The 19250-nt window shown below is 41.6% G+C and overlaps 1 protein-coding gene across 15 annotated transcripts in view; it reads right to left on the bottom strand.

Moving 5' to 3' along the window:
- Positions 1 to 19250, bottom strand: part of ZBBX (zinc finger B-box domain containing) — an 881823-nt gene that overhangs the window by 59664 nt on the left and 802909 nt on the right. The gene's annotated exons all lie outside the window — the stretch shown is intronic.

Below are 19250 nucleotides of genomic sequence, written 5' to 3'. Positions count from 1 at the left end.
TGCTGCTGCTCTGCCTACCTGCTTAGAGGTGATGCTGTTACTATGCCTACATGCCATGTTTATGATGTGCAAGATAAGAATTTTGGTGCCTTCATATAAGCATAGTTCTCCCATCCTACTTATTTCCTTGTTATACAGAGGTGTTTGTATCCAGAAACAAAATGAGAAAAAGATACATCTTTCTCTTTCTACTAGGGATGTGAATCGTTTTAGGACGATTAAAATTATCGTCCGATAATTTTAATATCGTCTTAAACCGTTATGGAACACAATACAATACAGATTCTAACGATTTATCGTTATAAATCGTTAGAATCGTGAGCCGGCACACTAAAACCCCCTAAAACCCACCCCCGACCCTTTAAATTAAATCCCCCACCCTCCCGAACCCCCCCCCCCAATAACTTAAATAACCTGCGGGTCCAGCGGCGGTCCGGAACGGCAGCGGTCCGGAACGGGCTCCTGCTCCTGAATCTTGTCGTCTTCAGCCGGCGCCATTTTCCAAAATGGCGCCGAAAAATGGCGGCGGCCATAGACGAAAAAGATTGGACGGCAGGAGGTCCTTCCGGACCCCCGCTGGACTTTTGGCAAGTCTCGTGGGGGTCAGGAGGCCCCCCACAAGCTGGCCAAAAGTTCCTGGAGGTCCAGCGGGGGTCAGGGAGCGATTTCCCGCCGTGAATCGTTTTCGTACGGAAAATGGCGCCGGCAGGAGATCGACTGCAGGAGGTCGTTCAGCGAGGGTTCCGGCGCCTCTGGCTGTCTTGATGCTTATCAAATCCTCTTATGCTTTGGTACTTGCCCTGGCCAGACAATGCATTACATAGGCCTTACCTACTCAATTATATTTAATCATTTCATTCTCTCTTTTCTTCAAAATCTGTTCCCTTATGGTTCTTGCAATTATTGGTTTTATCTGGCATTTAGCCTTGATAGGTTATACCACATCAAAGGCAAGGGCTTCAGAAATGCAGCACCAAGAAACAGGACTGTGCTCCTCCATGATTACTGATTCTGAGGTAAAGGAGGCAGTATTTGCAAAAACTGATTCAGAAGAAGAATCATGTCTTGGATACCCTGAATTACATAATATTAAACAGCTAGTGGCTATATAGAATTTTGTGCCTCTGGTCAGTAACATCTTAGATACCAATAAAGACCAACTCCAAGCCTGAACAGCCAGTTTCTTCACCTAATGATGCCATATAGAAATAAAATCAGGCTATCACTGCTTTCTTCCCCGTTCATGATGCCTTGAGCAGTTAATGCTACACTTAGTGCGACTTTGCCCCACTTTGGCAGTCTTGGGATAATCTGCCATTCTTGCTGCTGTTTTGCTTCTCTTATGGTACCTTTGAGACCTCCTGCCATTGCTGGAAGGATTTTGACCCTTTGCAGGTACTTGGGCTCTTCATTACACTTTTGGTGCCATGTTTACATAGCCTTGATACATTAGCATGCCTTCACCTTTCTGGAGATGTCTACCTACTAGTTTCATTAGAAATAATTACAAAATCCCAATTTGATAGTCAAAAACAGGATGCATTGCTTTCCATATTGACAATAATGTAAAAGAAAGAATGAATGAATGAATGAATGAATAAAACAAAAACATTTTTTTTTTGAACGAAATCAAACAGCGCGATTCATCACTGTCCTGGACCCTCGTGGGCTAGCCGACTGCCGAAGCACGCAACTTACTTCAGGTTGGGCCCTGAAGTAAGTATTGCAACAAAAAAAATAAAATTAAATATTCGGTAGGATTTAGGGGTTGGGGAAGAGAGAGGAAGGGGAAGGGAGGTTAGGGAAAGGAGTAGGGAACTGGGGAAGGCTGCGATGCATCACCGCGTGAATTTGCAGAATTTTACCCCCATGCACACGCCACACGCAGATGTGCACAGATTATAAAATCCGGTGTGCATGTGCACGTGGCCCGCAGATTTTATAACATGTGCATGCCAGCGCCCACATGTTATAAAATTGGTGTGTCCATGTGTGCGCGCCGGGAAGTGTGCGCACCTTACATAATCTACCCATAAGAGTATCATATATGTTAGAGATGTGAATCGTGTGCCTGATCGTCTTAACAATTGGGTTTGGTTGGAGGGAGAAAAAAATCTGATCGCTGGAGATGTGAATTGGAATCGGTTCCGATTCACATCATTAATTTTTTTTTAGTGAGGCCTGACCCTTTAAAATTGACCCCTTACCTTCCCCCTCCCCCCCCCCCCGAACCTCCCCAAAACTTTTTACGAGTACCTGGTGGTCCAGTGGGGGCACGGGGACCGATCTCCTGCTCTCGGGCCATCGGCGCCATTTTGGCTGCCACTCAAAAATGGCGCCGATGGCCCGATTAAAAAAAAAACCCACCCGACCCTTTAAAGATGACCCATTAGCTTCTCCCACCCTCCCGATCCCCCCAAAACATTTTTAAATTACCTGGTGGTCTAGTGGTAGTCCCGGGAGCGATCTCCCGTTCTCGGGCCGTCGGCTGCCAATCATAAAGATGGCACCGATGGCCCTTTGCCCTTACCATGTGACAGGGTATCCGTGCCATTAGCCGGCCCCTGTCACATGGTAGGAGCACTAGCTGGCCGGCGCCATCTTTAAAGATGGCCACCGCCATCGTCCCAGCAGCTCATTCCACTGTTGCTGATATTCATAACGCTTCCGCATTTCACTTCTGGAACCACTCATACTCAGCGAATTTTCTTCCATATCTCAAGATCCACCTGTCATCTATGCAGAAGATGACTTAGAATTCAAAGTCGAAGAGGTCCTGGATGTTCGTAAAAGAGGCAATACTTTGAATACCTTCTGAAATGGAAAGGTTCGGCCCCGAAGAAAACTCTTGGGAGCCTTAGACCAATATTCTGGACAGAGAGATGCTTCATCAGTTCCACCTCGCGCATCCTTCAAGACCCAAGCCTGGTACTTGAAGAGGAAATTGCCCTTTGAAGGGGGGTACTGTTGCGACCATCGCTGCCCGACATCTCCACTACGCCCACCTTACCGCTTTGGCGACTCCCTCTTTGCCTGTGAGAAGTTTGGCTGCCGCGGCGTCCTCATGCCATCCTCCTCCGGTGTCCCCAGACTGGCTAGACGCTGCACTCTGCCATGTTTCCACAGAGCCTAAGGGCGCGCGCACAGCGCAGCCCCGACTGAAGTACCAGCAGTGGCGCAAACCTCAGGGGCATCCCCCTGAGATGACATCATCCGCTCTGGATATGTAAGGTCTCTGAAAACGCTAACTAACCAAGTTAACAAAGGTTTACTGGACAAGGGTTACTCTACCTAAGCTACTCTGCCCCCACGGTCTTACCAGGGGTACCCGCTCCTCGGGGGCCTCGTTTCTCTTTGCTTTTCAGATCAGTCTGGAACCGGTACTCTCTCCTCGAGGGCCCTCGTTCCCGGACTTGCTACTGAATACCACTTCTGCCAGGAAGTCTTCACTAGAGATGTGAATCGTGTCCTCGATCATCTTAACGATCGATTTCGGCTGGGAGGGGGAGGGAATCGTATTGTTTCCGTTTGTGTGTGTAAAGTATCGTCATAATCGTTAAAATCGTGAGCCGGCACACTAAAACCCCCTAAAACCCACCCCTGACCCTTTAAATCCCCCACCCTCCCGAACCCCCCCCCCCCAAATGCATTAAATTACCTGGGAGTCCTCCGTAACGGCGGTCCGTGGCTAAATCGGGGGAAGGGGGAGAGCACGAAAACCGGCACACTAGATCGTGAGGTCCTCAGCCGGCGCCATTTTTCAAAATGGCCGCCGCAAAATGGCGGCGGCCATAGACGAAAACGATTCGACGCAAGAGGTCGTTACGGACCCCCGCTGGACTTTTGGCAAGTCTTGTGGGGGTCAGGAGGCCCCCCCAAGCTGGCCAAAAGTTCCTGGGGGTCCAGCGGGGGTCCGGAACCCCCGCTGAACGACCTCCTGCAGTCGATCTCCTGCTGGCGCCATTTTCCGTACGGAAAACGATTTGCAGCAGGAGATCGTTTTCTGGACCCCCGCTGGACCCCCAGGGACTTTTGGCCAGCTTGGGGGGGCCTCCTGACCCCCACAAGACTTGCCAAAAGTCCAGCGGGGGTACGGAACGACCTCCTGCAGTCGAATCGTGTTGGTCTATGGCCGCCGCCATTTTGAAAAATGGCGCCGGCTGAAGACAACACAATTCAATTGCAGGAGGCCGTTCCGGACCGCCGCTGGACCCCCAGGTAATTTAAGGCATTTGGGAGGGGTTCGGGAGGGTGGGGGAGGGTTTTAGGGGGTTTTAGTGTGCCGGCTCACGGTTTTCATGATTTTCACGATATTTCAAACACCCAAACGGCAACAATACGATTCCCTCCCCCTCCCAGCCGAAATCGATCGTTAAGACGATCAAGGACACAATTCACATCTCTAGAAACCTAAGATCAGCAAACAAAGCACTACTAACCATTCCATCAGTCAAAACTGCAAGACTTACACAGGTGTGAGAGAGAGCACTATCACTGGCAGGACCCATACTATGGAACTCCATGCCCCTAGATTTAAGACTACAAAGAGACAGCAAAACCTTTAGAAAAGGTTTAAAAACCTGGCTCTTTAAACAAGCTTTTCAGAAAGAGAAGGGAGAATAGAAACCAGGGACAGGCAAAGCACATTCAATATAACATCCACACACACTGTATTCACCAAGGGGTAGATTTTAAAAAGCATTTACTCGAGCAAAACTGGTTTTTGCTTGAGTAAATACACTTTACTCAAGTAAGTGGGCTTTTCAAAATTGCTACAATATATGCCATTGAATTGTCCATAGGATTTACTCAAGTAAGTGCACTTTACTCGAGTAAATAGCTTTTGAAAATTGCTACGATAGTATGTCACATTTACATGCGTAACTCCTTTGAAAATGACCCCCCAAGTGTGTAGTCATTAAAGGACAAATCACGATTTTAAAGTAAATATATAATAATAACCGAGATAGAGACATGGACATGATTAGTTACATTTAACATTATTGATCACTAACTATGTTACCGAAGCTTATGGCACTCTTGTAAGTGTGCGAATCACAGTATCATTAATTTTATGTGCCTTGATGTAAACCATTGTGACTGATTCTTCCAAACGACGTTATAGAAAAGATTTAACATAAATAAATAAATAAATAAATCTATTTTTATTGAAAATCATTCACATTGTTTTTAAACAATATTTAAAATGTATGCACATAAAATATGTACCAAGTACCAAAATCAAGTTAAGACACTTATGGCCCACACTGTAGCCAGATACATTTAAACCTAACCAGTAATTTTTTTGATATTGCTGGTTAAATTTATCAGGCTATAGATAGCCAGATAACTTTAGTCTTAACCAGCTAAATTCAAAAGAATACAGCCAATTAAGTGGCAAAGTATATAAATAGAAATATATAGCGACTATAAAATATTTTCTACAATATAGAAACCATAGGGTAATGGTACAATCATAAAGATTAGCTCCCTATTATGTATGCAAAGAATACATTTAATTCAGAACAGGAATTCAAAGAGAAACAAAATATAAGTTCTAAAAGTCTGATGGACCTCAATCCTGCAAAATGCTTGAGCCATGTGGTTGGACAAGTGGAGATATTTATTTTGTCCACTCATCAAAAGGAGATGCAAAAGATAAGTACAGTCCATGTGTCAAACTTATAGTGAAACATTTTTTAAATCATTTATTTAAAACAAAATGATTTAAAAACAGTTTCACTATAAGTTTGTTGACACATGGACTGTATTTATTTTTAGCATTTCCTTTTGATGTGTGGATAAATTTTTTGGAGTGCATCTCTTTCTCTCCTATTTGTTTTGTGGATATTTATTTTGTGCCATTGCAAATACAAATATTTGGGCTGATTCAGGGGATATTTGACTGCCCCATCTGACTTTACACCTGTAAAATCATTTTTGCGCACTCACAAATTTGACACAGATTAGCCTATAGCTTTAAAAGACTTTACTTCACCTTTGAAATTCAGCAATGAGAATACATTCTAGGGAAAAAGTTACTGTGGAATAGAAGCCACTCATGGGGGAAGCTTTCATTAAAGTTTACAGTCAAAACTATTTTTTTTAATTTCTTAAATGAATGTTACTCTTCTAAAGCTGAGACATTGCCATGTGCTGTTTCTGTGCTCTTAATAGTACTAGAAAAGCAAAACATTGGCAGCAGAAGCAGACTGGTAAGACCACGGCCTACTGTAGGATTGGCTTGGGTTCCTGGGATTTTTGATCATTTGTGTCTATGAAAAAAAAAAAATCTTTTGGAAAGACAGACCATAAGTCTTGTCTCCCACTTCACACTAATCTGCACATTAAACAACAGTGCATAGAAAGTGATAAAAGAAGTCTGCCATCGAGTCACTGCCAGTGACCTGCTCTGGCTCACTGCCAGGCATCTGCAGTAAAATAATGCCTTTAATTTCTCATGCTGTGTATTCCTCCACAGACCACTCTAGCGTTCGACACCAGAGACATTAGGTTCATTTCAAGCATACAACAGAAGGTGTTTTAGTAGAAGGCGGGGAGAAACTTCATGTATTAACCAAAAGCACTTTTTGTTTGACACTGTACCCTGAAGGGGGATTAGTCCCGACTGGAGTGAAGTGAATAAATACATATTTAGGTGCCTGCACAGCTGATAGCTACCAACACAAATATTCACCCATGGGAGGAGGTAAGAATCTTTTTCCTCTCATTAGGGTACAGGGATGCTTTTGGTGGTGGGAAGGTGGAAGTGATGTCTGCAGAATCTGCTTTTTTAATTGGAGGAAAAATAAGGCTGCTGCTGGCCTGCCAGATTTTTCTTTAAAACTTTGACTAGGATAATCTGTGGGAAATAAATCCCACCGAATACACCCAGTGAGGTTTAAAATTTGCTGGGTAAATTTACCAGAACAGCTTTAGACTTGCTCTGCACCACAACCAAACTTGCCCAGCTAGCCGTAGATGCGTAGCACTGACTGTCAGCGCTACCTAAGGCCTGGATTTTCTAAAATCGCAGGCCTTGGAGAATCGCGCGGTACAGGGGGGGGGGGGGGGGGGGGGGGCCTGCGAAAGCCGGCAGCGATCGCAACACAGCGGTGTTATTGCTGCCGGCTTTCGCAAACCAATAGCGCCACCGTGAAAGGTGGCGCTATTGGACGCGCTACTGGCAGCGATAAGGCGTCCTACCTTTTCGCCGTCAGCGAAGTCGTCACGGAGTCCACCCCGACGCCGCCCCCGACTCCTCCCCTTCCGGTGCGGACTCTGCCCCAACTCCGCCCCAATTTAGCTATCGCGTGCGATTCCTTTATAAAATGACCCCCTAAGTGTAAACCCTGCCCCCTAGAATGCCTCCTTTATTTTTACATCTTTATTTTTTATCCAGGTAAGTTTTAGCTATTTGGAAATTTACCTACAAAAATGATCTAATTTTTCTGAACTGTCAAAGTATTCATGGTATAGTTTAGCAGGCTCATATACTTAAAAATGGTATTCATTATGTTTAGATAGCTAAAATACAAGTGGAAAAGCAACTCTTCTTTAACACAATATGCTGAGCAGTTAAGTGATGACCATGATTAGTTTTTCTTCCTCGCATGCAGTTTTCATTGAAATAATTTTAGACATCAGTTTTCATGATTGTCAAGTCAAAACATGTTTTCTGTCTCTAATATTATTCTTGAGTAATTTACAGATTTTTCTCTATTTATTACATGTTCCTTCCTTTGTCTTTACACTCTGTTTCCTATCTTTTCAACCAGCTAATATTCCACAATAGAACATCGCCTCCTATCCCATGACTTATTCATTTCCCCCAAGGAGAATTTCATGAGGGTCTTAATGCACCTGAATGTAACTAGCCTAAGCTACCAATGAAAAGGCATCAACTAAAAGCACAACAAATATAAATAAATAAATAAATGCATACAGACAAGACCTTCTAAAAATCCAAATACATTATGGAATGAATTTTCAAAAGCATGTATAAGCATAAATTACCATTTTACATGCATATATAGGCCTTTTAAAAGTTGCCCTGCGAGTTGAAGGCATAAAAGTGTGTGTAAATGCAATTTAATAGATACTTTTATGCATTCTTGGGGGCAGAATTAGGGCAGTGAAACCATTTACGCATTTATTCCTGTTCCATGCAGGTGCAAATATATGTGCATGTGCGGCATAGGTTTTCATGTCTAAACACTAATTTTCAAAGCAGACATGCTTTACAAATTATAGATGAAGTCCATGTATACAAAAAACATTCAGATAGCATCCTTAATGCTATGTTAAAAAAAAAATCTGACTCTGTATCACCTTTATCCACTTGCTTTTTCATGTCTTCGAATTCTAATAGATTAGTAGGGCATGATCTTCCTTTGCTAAACTGATGTTGGCCGTTTCCCATTAAGCAATATTTATCCATATGAGCAGTCATTTTGTTCTGGTGCCTGCCAAATTCTGACCCAGGATGGCTCCATTTTGTAGGGAAACATTTCAGAATGGCACAAACCTCTGTCTGCAAGTGCCATATCTAAGTGTACCTTCCAAGGGATACGAGCAAATGGGGATTGCTCCGGGCCCATGAAGAGAAAGAAAACCTATAGTAAAAGGGTACAAGGGGTGAGGATGGGGAGGGCCTCAACCCTGGAGAGTTTTTTCTTGTCTGACATTTTAAAATGAAAGAAAAAGTTGTGTTTATTGTTCTTTCGTTTTATTCTAAAAATTAAATTAAATTTGACATCTTGTTAAGATCTCCAATTTCTTTTATTTTTACTAGTATTTTAAAAAGTTACTATTCACTTTTGCTTCTTTGGCAAGTCTCTCTTCACATTTTCTCTTGGCTATTCATGTTTTAACATCTGTGCGTATGCACCATTCATGTTTTAACATCTGTGCGTATGCACCTTCATATTATTTTCCTCATTAGATCCGGCTTTCATTTTTTTTTAAAGGATTTCTTTCTAACTTGAATAGCCTCTTTCATACAATTTAGCTATCCTGACAGACGCTTATTATTCTTTTGACCTTTTTAAATTTTTGGAGTACATGTCATAACATGACATTTTCCTGATCACAGAGGAAAAAGATTCACATAATCTTATTTTTTTCTTTAAAATATCTACTCAACCATTTATTGATTCTACAAAGAGATAAATATATTGATGGAATAGATTAAAAGATTATCTTTCTGGTATCAAGCACATTTATACTTGAATTTCCATGCACTCTTAAAAAATGAATGACCTTACATATTGCATTCTCAGGTGATTGATGATACATTATACACAATAAGCAAGGTAGTATCCTGTTTTTAAATGCATTTTCTTCCTTTGAACTTGCAGGAGATTAATAAGCTCCGCTGCTTGATAAAATTGCTGTGTACTGCATTTCTATCCTGATGTCTAAACATTCTGCATTCAGACTATTAGGTAATGAAGGAAAGCAGAAACTGAAAACTGCATCCCTAAAGCAAAAAAAAAAAAAAATAATAAGCAAAGGAATTAATAAATAGAATAGCTCACAGTTTACAAGTCTAACATTTCTCTTCACATCCTGGTACAGGGGCTACTCAGCGCATTTATAAAGGGTTTTGCTCATTGACATGTTACCGGACTCCTTTAGTATTCATTATTATGTATTTATTTTTTTATTTATTTCGGACTTTTATATACCGACATTCTCAATACATGTATCGAATCAGGTCGGTTTACATGTAACCCCTCATCTCTCAAAATGTATTATTTTAGGTACCATGGGGCAAGAAGAGAGGGGGGAGCTGCTACTGCTTCAAAGCCCTATTGGTGTAGACATGACCTCATGGGCTGCCATCTTTAAAATTCAGTACACAAATGGTTCTTGTTGTTGCAAGGAATTTTTTTACTCAAACATAAATAAAAACTTTGTAGGATCATCTGACAAGCGTGCTTCACATTTGTGGCATACATGCTTTACCCAATTCACAATGGTCTTCAGAAACCGTTTCCTCCAATACACAATGCAAATCTACATTCAAATGGAGACAGAGTATTACTGTGGCTCTTCACATTTGTGCCCTGATGGGTAAATTCACTTTGTCCTTGTGCAAAACTCTTAGGAACTCTTTATGACTCTGGAAGTTCTCTCTCTCTCAGGTTTCACCTTCACTTGCTCTACCCCTTGCCTTCCTTCCATACAGTGACTGTCATACTGTGGGTTCTTTCAAGGATCCTAAAGGCTAGGGATCCTCACTCCTGCTCCTCTTAACTTGCAGATCTGTACCACGATGGCACCTAATTTTCTCACTTGGCTATTCAGAGTACTTTCTTTCTCCTCCAACTCATAGCAAACTGTTGTATTAGTCTCCAGACAAAATTTTAGGGTTCATTCCTACTTTTGGGAGAATTCACCTTCTCCTCCTCCAATGGCCCAGGACCCTCAGTCTGTTTCAAGTTCAAGGAGCTTCTTCCTGCTTAACCTTTAGATGCTTCTCTACACACTGTGGCTTATTCCATTAATGCATACTCTGGCAAGGGTGCATATGGTGAACTAAACAGATTATAATCCTTGATCTAGGTACTGCACCAAATGCTAAGAGGTCCATATTGAAAAGGTTTGTTCGGGTAAGCTTGTGACCTAGCTGGACAAACAGCAGTATTTAATAATTTTTCCATGTTCACTGCTTCTGATTTATCCAGATAAGTATTTAGACAGGTACAACTCAAATAAATCTTAGTTTTTTAGGGACGTTCTGGGGTAAGGCTAAGATATTTAGATAAAATAGCTAGCTAGTGCCAATATTCAGCATTATCCAGCTAAGTTATCTGGATAACTTTAGTTGTGCCTTATAGCTGTCTTAAGTTATTCAGTAAAGTTTATCTGGATAAGTTATCATTTATCTGGGTACTGTTTGTTTATACACAGTATATGATTTACATTAAAGGATAATAACGAAAAGTAGAATCAGAGTTGTTCTTTAAAACACTTTTAACTTTGCATTGAACCTTTTAAACAATTTGGTGGAGAATGCGGGCTGCATGACTTTGCCACCAAACCTCTAAAGATCCATATTCGGACACAGTCCAGTGAGCAAAGTTAGCAGGATAAAGTTATTTGGCAAACTTTGGAGGTATATTCAATAATGGTGCCTATCTGCCTTCAATCTCAGCTGCTCTAGTCTAACCCCCTCCCTTCACAAACAGCCTGCAAGGAATCCTCCCCTTCTGCAGTCCCTGCCACCCTTTTGTCACCTGTCCCTAAGAAAAGAGTGGGGGCTGAAGTTAGAGTGAACAGAGAAAGAAGTCAGAATGGTTGTCCCCTCAAAATCTTTTAAATCCTTATCAAACCAAAGATGATTTTGCTATAATTCCTGGATGGATTGATGCCCCTTTAGAAGAATTTCATCTTTAAACAATGGTTCTTGAACCTGCATATATGGCCAATCATACACCATGTATAAAGACCTGGATGTGTTTTTGGAAGTCTGCAACTACTAATGTCTTACAGCTGGCAGAGAAGGCATTCATTTTAATTCATAGAAGTCTTGATGACTGACACGACTGCTAACAAGTTTCAAACTTGTGCTAATTCAACTTATTTTTTATCTCTCATCATGTGTCCAAATATATGTGCACATATCTTTCTATGTAATTAACAGCAAGACAAACTATTGATATTGAGGGCCTTTTTAGCAAACTAAAGATCATATACCTAGAAAGACTTTATCAAGAAAATATAAAAATGATGTTTGTACTGCTTCAATTCAAAACAAAAGTAACATTTCTCAGTTGAAAGTTTGTAATTAATGAGGTCAATATTCAATGCCATTTAGATGGATAACTCACAAGGAAATTAGGTACTGGAAAATCTAATGAATGGGAAAAATATACTAACATACAAATTTTATGGCAGAAGAATATCCTCTTGTCTTTCTACTATGTTGAGTGTCTAGAGACTGTTAATCTCCGATCTCTCCCAAGCACCCAGACTGAGATGCATGTGCATGTGCAGTATATCAAGCTACGTGAATCCATGTATGTCTGGGGGAAATAGAGTGTTTTTTTAGTGTTCAACTAGGGGTTGCTTGGTTTGAGGCTGGTGCCTTGAGCACAGAGTGGCTTGTGAAAATAAAGCTAACCTTAGATTACAGTTAGCCTCCTATAAGGCCCTGGCCCCTTAGGATCCAGATTGGTCCTCAGGGGATTCGAAAGCAGTTGTGGGATCCCTGGGGGTGTTCCCAGCATGTAGATGGCTTGGAAGCCAAAGAAAGGTTTGGGGGTCCTCAAGCCGAGCCGTGAGTTCTGCCTCTGCTGTGTGTTAATGTTATATTGTACTGTGAAGCTGTGAAAGTCTTGTCCCTAATTTTGTTGTGTGCTGTTGCTGGAGAGAATCTACCATGCAAAGACCCAGACTGATAGCAAGTCTTATCCCACTTGTGATTTACCTTTATTGTGAAATACTGTAGTGGATAAGACAGGAACTGTTATGTTATCACCATCTCTAAATAAAACCACTGTTGTAATATAAATCTTGTGTGAATGTGCTACAGCAGTCTTCAGCCTGACAATATAGTGAATCACAAGATTGGAGGGGGGCATCGTTGACATTTTAAAATTCTACAAAAGTAAATCAATAAATAGTGAAATCTCTTGAATGCAGAAAAAGAATATAAAGTTCTCTGGTATGTTTATTATAGTTCTGAAAAAAACAGCAGGATTTTTTCAGTCGATCAATATAATACAAAGCACATATACACAAAAGAAACTGAGCATTAATAACTAAGGAAAAGTAGGCAAATATACAAAATGCATTAATTGTTCTTGATTATTTTCTTGTTCAAGGACAAATACAAAAGCATCAAATATCAATTTTTTTGTTTCTTCCTTCTATTTCTCTTTCCATCGCTTTTATTCCAATGTATCCCTTCCTTTTAGGAATTGAAAAATTGAAGCGCCCTCAATCATATTTTTTATTTTTACCATTCTTAATGAAACATTTTTAAAAAATCAATACTTTGATGCCCGACAAAAATCTTCCTCAGGATTCTCCTTGCTCTATTAGATTGCTTTGCTATATTTTTATCTATGGTATTATATTTATATCCCTTCTTAAAACCTCCTTTCCAGGCTCTCCCATGTGCACTCATGCTGTTACTTGTATGATTCCATTAAGGCTTAGCAGAGCGGCACCCCGATTAACTCAATGTTAGGTGTGCATGAGGAGGAGGAGGAGCCTTCAAAAATTGTAAACACTTAGGGGTAGGTTTTCGGGGGTTACACGCATATATTACGCGTGTAACCCTTTGAAAATCTACCCCTGCACGCGTCAAGCCTATTTTGCATAGGCTCGGTGGTGCATCCAAGCCACGGGACGTGCGTATGTCCCAGGGCTTTCAAAAATGGGCGGTCTGGGGGTGGGGCAGTGGTTCGGGAGTGTTCGAGTCCTCTGGCACAGCAGCCGTGCCGGAGGTTCGCACGCTGGCAGCCGGCCAGTGCGCACAAGTTATGCCTGCCTCGGGCAGGCGTAACTTTGACAACAAAAGGTCGGAGGGGATTTAGGTAGGGCAAGGTGGGGGGAGGTGGAAGGAAAGTTCCCTCCGAGGCCGCTCCGATTTCGGAGCAGCCACGGAGGGAACGGAGGAAGATTGCGCGGCTCGGTGCACGCACCCTAGATTCTATAACATGCGTGTGGCTGCACGTGCATGTTATAACATCGGGTGTAGATTTGTTTGCACTGGGTTGCATGAACAAATCTACGCCCGCGCATAGGTTTTAAGATCTGCCCCTTATTTCTTCTCAAAAAAGAAACACAAATCATAAGGAATCAATTATTTTGTTTGTTTTCACTGCTCACTGAATTATTTAATTGCATTGTTATGCATTTTTTGTGTAGAAGATAAAAAAAGGAATTAAGCGGAAGCCATATCCATCTGTCCATCCATCAGACATGAGCATAATTGGCAATATCCACCAGCAGTTAAGGAAGAGCGCAGATAGGCAGACTTACGTGAACAAATCATTCAGCAGTGCAGGAGCACAGCATGCTGTTCTCCTCACAAAGACCTCATTGGGAACTTCTGATACTCCAAAGAGGCGTGGACATTTCTCAACTTGTCAATACTGCCACTTTAACTGTCAAAGGAGGAGTTGGGCATTTCAGTGCTCTCGTACCTCCCTTTTTACAAAATTGTAAAGTTTCTCAAGAGGAAAGCATAATTGCATCCAGTATCAAAGGAGTCAAATGAACTCTTGCAAGAAACCCAACTCAGGCAATATTTCATCAACAAACTATGCTAGTGGAAATAGATAACGTAGGATTAATTAAAGAAGAGAAAACACAAGCAACAGAAGACCTTATTCCTATGGGAATTTTGTTTTATTGAATAAGGACCAAAAACAAAATTTAAAACAAACAAAACCAGAATACCCCTCATGTTGATAACATGACTTCATCCACTCAAGGGTGATCGTAGAAAGAACAGCCTTCCCTTTATTCCACCAGGCTGTGTCCTGAATACTATCAGTAATGAAATCAACGTTTTTCCAAATACACCAGCTATGTCAGCTCCACCCCTTCATTGATGGTCCTGCCTTTACGGTTTTGATCAAGGTCTATATAATCTCCCACCTAGCTTAATGCAACTCACTGTAAACTGGGCTGCCCAAAAAATGTGACCACTGTCTGCAGCTTATACAAAATGCAGCAGCACAAACCACACTCAAAACCAGAAAATGTACTGAATTAGCCCAATCCTCACAATCCTATCCTGGCTCCCAACAATCCTGGTCCTGGCATTCAAGGCCCTCAAAGGTATAGCCTCCATACTATCTAAATAGCCGATTTGCCCCATACACTCCTCTCTGCCCATTACACCCACTGCCTTAGGTCCAGTTAGTAATGCCAGCCCCCCCCCCCAAAAAAAATGAGACTGCCAACACCAGAAAAGGAACCTTTAAAGAGTCAGCCCCGATCCTTTGGAACTCTTTCCCACTTGAGATCAGGTTTGCTTCGGATCTCCTAACCTTTAGGAAGCATCTGAAAACCTAGCTATTCCTATCAGTGCATGGCTTACAGCATGACCCCCAACCTCAGACTTGATCCTAAATCCATAATCTCAGTTCCAAATGGATTCTATGAATTGCACACCTACTGAATCTAAGCTCCATCCACTCTACTTTACTGTAAAGTTTTAGCCACAGTATATTCTTATCACATTATCAGTGTGTTTATAAGTTGTATTGTTTCATATATCCACCCACTAAAATCCTACTCAAGTGTTGTTACATATGTCTGCTATTGTTTGCAAATTGTAATCCTCTGATGCACAGATGTCCATGATTCCTATTACTGATCCATAATTGGATGCAATTCACTTTGAACTCTCATGGTGGAAAAGCGTGACACTAAGATGATGATGATGACACTGAATACTTTTACCACTGATACTTGAGTTTTTAGGGGTCTTTTATCTGTTGCCACTGTTTGTCATTAGTTAGAGTATTTAATCTGTTCTGTCACATTTCCTATCTACTATGCAATACCACTTTTTTAAAACACTTTATCATTTTAAATCAATTAACAAGCTTGAAACAACTTGACAAGAAATGGTATACAGAGACCAAATAGTATAGGAAAATAACATAAGAAATATAAGATCTCAGTAATACCCTGTCAGACCACAAGTAAAGGGGATTTCCAATGGCAAATAGGAGAGGAAATATTATGGATTATACAAGGAAAAAAAAGGCCCAACTACACTAGAGTCTAGAGTTTACGTCGAACCACAATACTTATAAGCTGGATATAAGGGTAGCAGAATCTTGTCTAATTTTATCATTAAGGAAAATATTAAGCTGGGAGGGGTCAAATAACACATACTTAACCCCATGATATTTGATAGCACACTTACAAGGAAAATACAACCAAAAAGAAGCACCCAAACCAACAATAGCAGGGCGCATTAGCAAAAAATGTTTCCTGTGTTACTTTAGATACAATTGGAAACACACGAATCTTTAATCCTAGGAGCAATATATCTTTCTTACAAAAGAACATTTTCAATATAAAGTCCTGGTCCGAGTCCAAAGCGAAGGTGACAATTAAAGTAGAAGATGTAATAACTTCTTCCACTGAATTCTCAAGGAAGGAGGATAGATGAGACAAAATCAGTAGGAGCATCATCTGCAGGAGTATTATTCGAGTGGGAAGCTTTCACATTCGGCAGATAGTAGGCTTTTGAAATGGGTGGAAGCAGGTTTTCTTTAATAGATAAACTTCCACAAATATCTGCATAACATCTCAACCAGTGTGGTAAACGTTTTCATTGGAAAATTTAAGATCCTAAGCTTGCAACGTCGTATATTATTTTCCAAGTTTTCCATTTTATTTTGTAAAAACAAATGTCCAGCCAAAATAGTGTCTACTGATTTCTGTAGAATTGTCCTCTTGGACTCCAGAGTTTCCATGAGATTTTATTTCCAATACTTGAGACTGAGAAGCATTAAATGTCTTAGAGAGTTCACAATGTTATGAGACAAATTGTGAGACCTGGTTAGATAGATTAGTAATAGCTTCCCAAATTACATCCAGAGTAATGTTAGGAGGTTTTGGTAAAGAAGCAATTATTACCTCAGATGTAGCCACTCCACAAGACCCAACCGTCGAAGGAATAGGGGAAATAGCCAACAAAGATTCAGCTCCCCCTCTGAGCTGGCGACCAGCTCCTTCAATTTTCCCCTCCATGCTGGAACTACTGGCTGACCGAGGTCATCGGGGTGTGACCGGAGCAGACCGATCGCGTCAGCACCACCCGTGGGGGGGGGGGGGGCCAGGCTGAGGAGGAGCCCGACATGGTTCCGGGGAAAAAGATGATTCAGGGTCCAGGGTTGTCAGCGAAGGAACACCTCTGGACTGACCGCCCAAGGACGCATCCACGGAGCTCACTGAAAACTCCTGGCTCCGGATAACATGATGGTCCATCGGGCCCAAAGAAGGCAATTCCTTCGAAACATCGGAGAACGCTCTGGCCCTACCTTTCCTCTTACCCATGCTGCAGGTAATAAAAGTAATGTGTACTTAAGATGAAGAAATAAAGGGTAAGAGAAGGACCGGAACACCACCCTTAGTGTGAGGCCGCAATACTACTTTTAAGTAAAGTTTGTTACTACTGTCAACTCTGTGTGTTTCATAATTTCACCATTGTCTACCTTTGTTTTGATATAATCTTTAGTTTCAACGAAGCTAGCAGAGTGTACAACAGGCTTAAGTGTTACCAGGTAAAGGCACCACTAAATATTATCCTTCTTATCAACAAATTAATGTCTGTATCTGTGATAGCTTTCAGGCAGTAGAGAATCTTCAGAGTGTTCAGGAACATGGGCCCTCAAGGAGTGAGTACCGGTTCCTGTTGGCAATCTGAAATAGAGAAAAGAGAGCGAAGCCCCCGAGAAGCGGGTACCCCTGGTAAGTCCGAGGAGGCAGAGTAGCTCAATTCATTAGCAAATACTGAGACCTTTTATACTGGAAGCGGATGACGTCAGTTGAGGGGGACGCCCCTGAGGTTCGCACCCTTGCTTGTACATATTTCGCCCTACATCATCAGGAACATGGCGGATCCACAGTGTCGTGCTGCTCCGGGGACGCCAGAGGAAGACAGCAAGAAGACGCCGCGGCAGTAACCCGTCCATCAGGCCCAGAGGGAGTCGCCACAGTGGTAAGGAGGGCGGAATGAGGGCGTCGAGCAGCGATGGACGTAACAACAGGGAACTTGCTGCTACTGTTCAGCCATCTTGTCATGTTTATTATGAATACGAATGGTAGTTTAGATGTGCCACTTTGCCACAGTATAGGTACCAGAGAGTTTTTTCACCTTCAGATGATTGTTTTTCCCATGCCTCATGAGAACTGATATGAAAAACACAATTCTAGAGCCCAAAACAAGCTGAAATATTTCCCCTATTGATTTTAATGGAAAAGAAATGAACTAATGAAACACATTTTTTTTTTCATTTTGAAACTAATGAAATGAATTTGGGTCTCAATGAAATGAATAAATGAACCAAAACGTTTTTTTCTTCTGCACATCCCTAGTACATTGATCAGGCTTTTAATGGAATGTTCAGTTGTTACTGTTTTACATCAGTATTAAATCTGAGTCAAGACTTCAGGTCCTCCTTGTGTACCGGGATAAGAGCTCTAAAGCCCAGCTTAATACTACTTCCTCAGTAGATCCCTGTTTTTTGGGGGCATTTAGTGGTAGGGTGTGCCAGGGTACATTTTGTGCATGCTTGCTTGAAGTGACAATTATGTAGTGAACAATTATTCGTGTTGAACCACCATAGATGTCTGACAAGGAGAAGTTATCTTGGACTCGTGAACTGCTGCTGGCAGTTCCCTGAAAGAAATTAATGACTAGTTTAATCTCATGTACCTTAGCATCATGGACTCATCCTATCATGCATGTGAACTTCAGGTTAATGTCCTGGGTCTTCCATGACATATCTGGGTTGCCAGACATCATTTTTCTGAGGGCCCCATCATAATTTAGCTATGAAAAGCCTTCACATTGCTTATAAACCTTCAAGATGGCATCCATATATGATCATAAGGCAAACGTCTGGGAGACATCTGCCTTGCATATCACTGTGGCCAGTTTTTAAAGGACCTCACCCAATGTATAACCTTTTTCTTGGCAAATTTACTGGACTGCTCATTTTTCTTCCTCTCTCGGTGTGTCTGTCCCCACTTTCTGTGCACCATGGAGTTGTCAGGATGGCATCCCAAAGGCTAGGGTTGTCAGTTGAATCTAATCACTCTGAAGGAGTATCTCTTTCAAGTGAGGAGCCCCTCAAGGCATAACAGCTGGAAGAACTGCAGCTGCTTTACCTATAGCATGAATTGGAGGAGCAGATCCTGTTACAATTCTAACATCTGTCATGAGCTTGTGGTCCATTGTTATCTTGAGCTGAGACAGCAGATATATCTCTTGCTCCATTAGTTGTCCGGGTACCCACCCAGTAGGGATGTGCAGTTTGTTTGTTTTCTTTCCATGTCATTTTATCGTGCTTTTTCTTGATTTTGCTTTTAAAATGGTTTGTTGGGTTTTGGCTTTTTTCCCCTAATTTCATGGTTAGTGCACACTAAGTTCTGGTAGTGCATGGCAACTGGACATAATGCACACTAAGTCCAGTTAGTCCACTCAAAAAATAAATTTCTGCTTTTTTTTCTTTCGATGTGTAGTTCCAACAAAATGAAATGAA

The sequence above is a fragment of the Rhinatrema bivittatum genome, chromosome 9 (assembly GCF_901001135.1).
Source record: "Rhinatrema bivittatum chromosome 9, aRhiBiv1.1, whole genome shotgun sequence".
Lineage (NCBI taxonomy): Eukaryota > Metazoa > Chordata > Amphibia > Gymnophiona > Rhinatrematidae > Rhinatrema > Rhinatrema bivittatum.
This window is presented reverse-complemented; position numbering and strand designations above follow the sequence as displayed.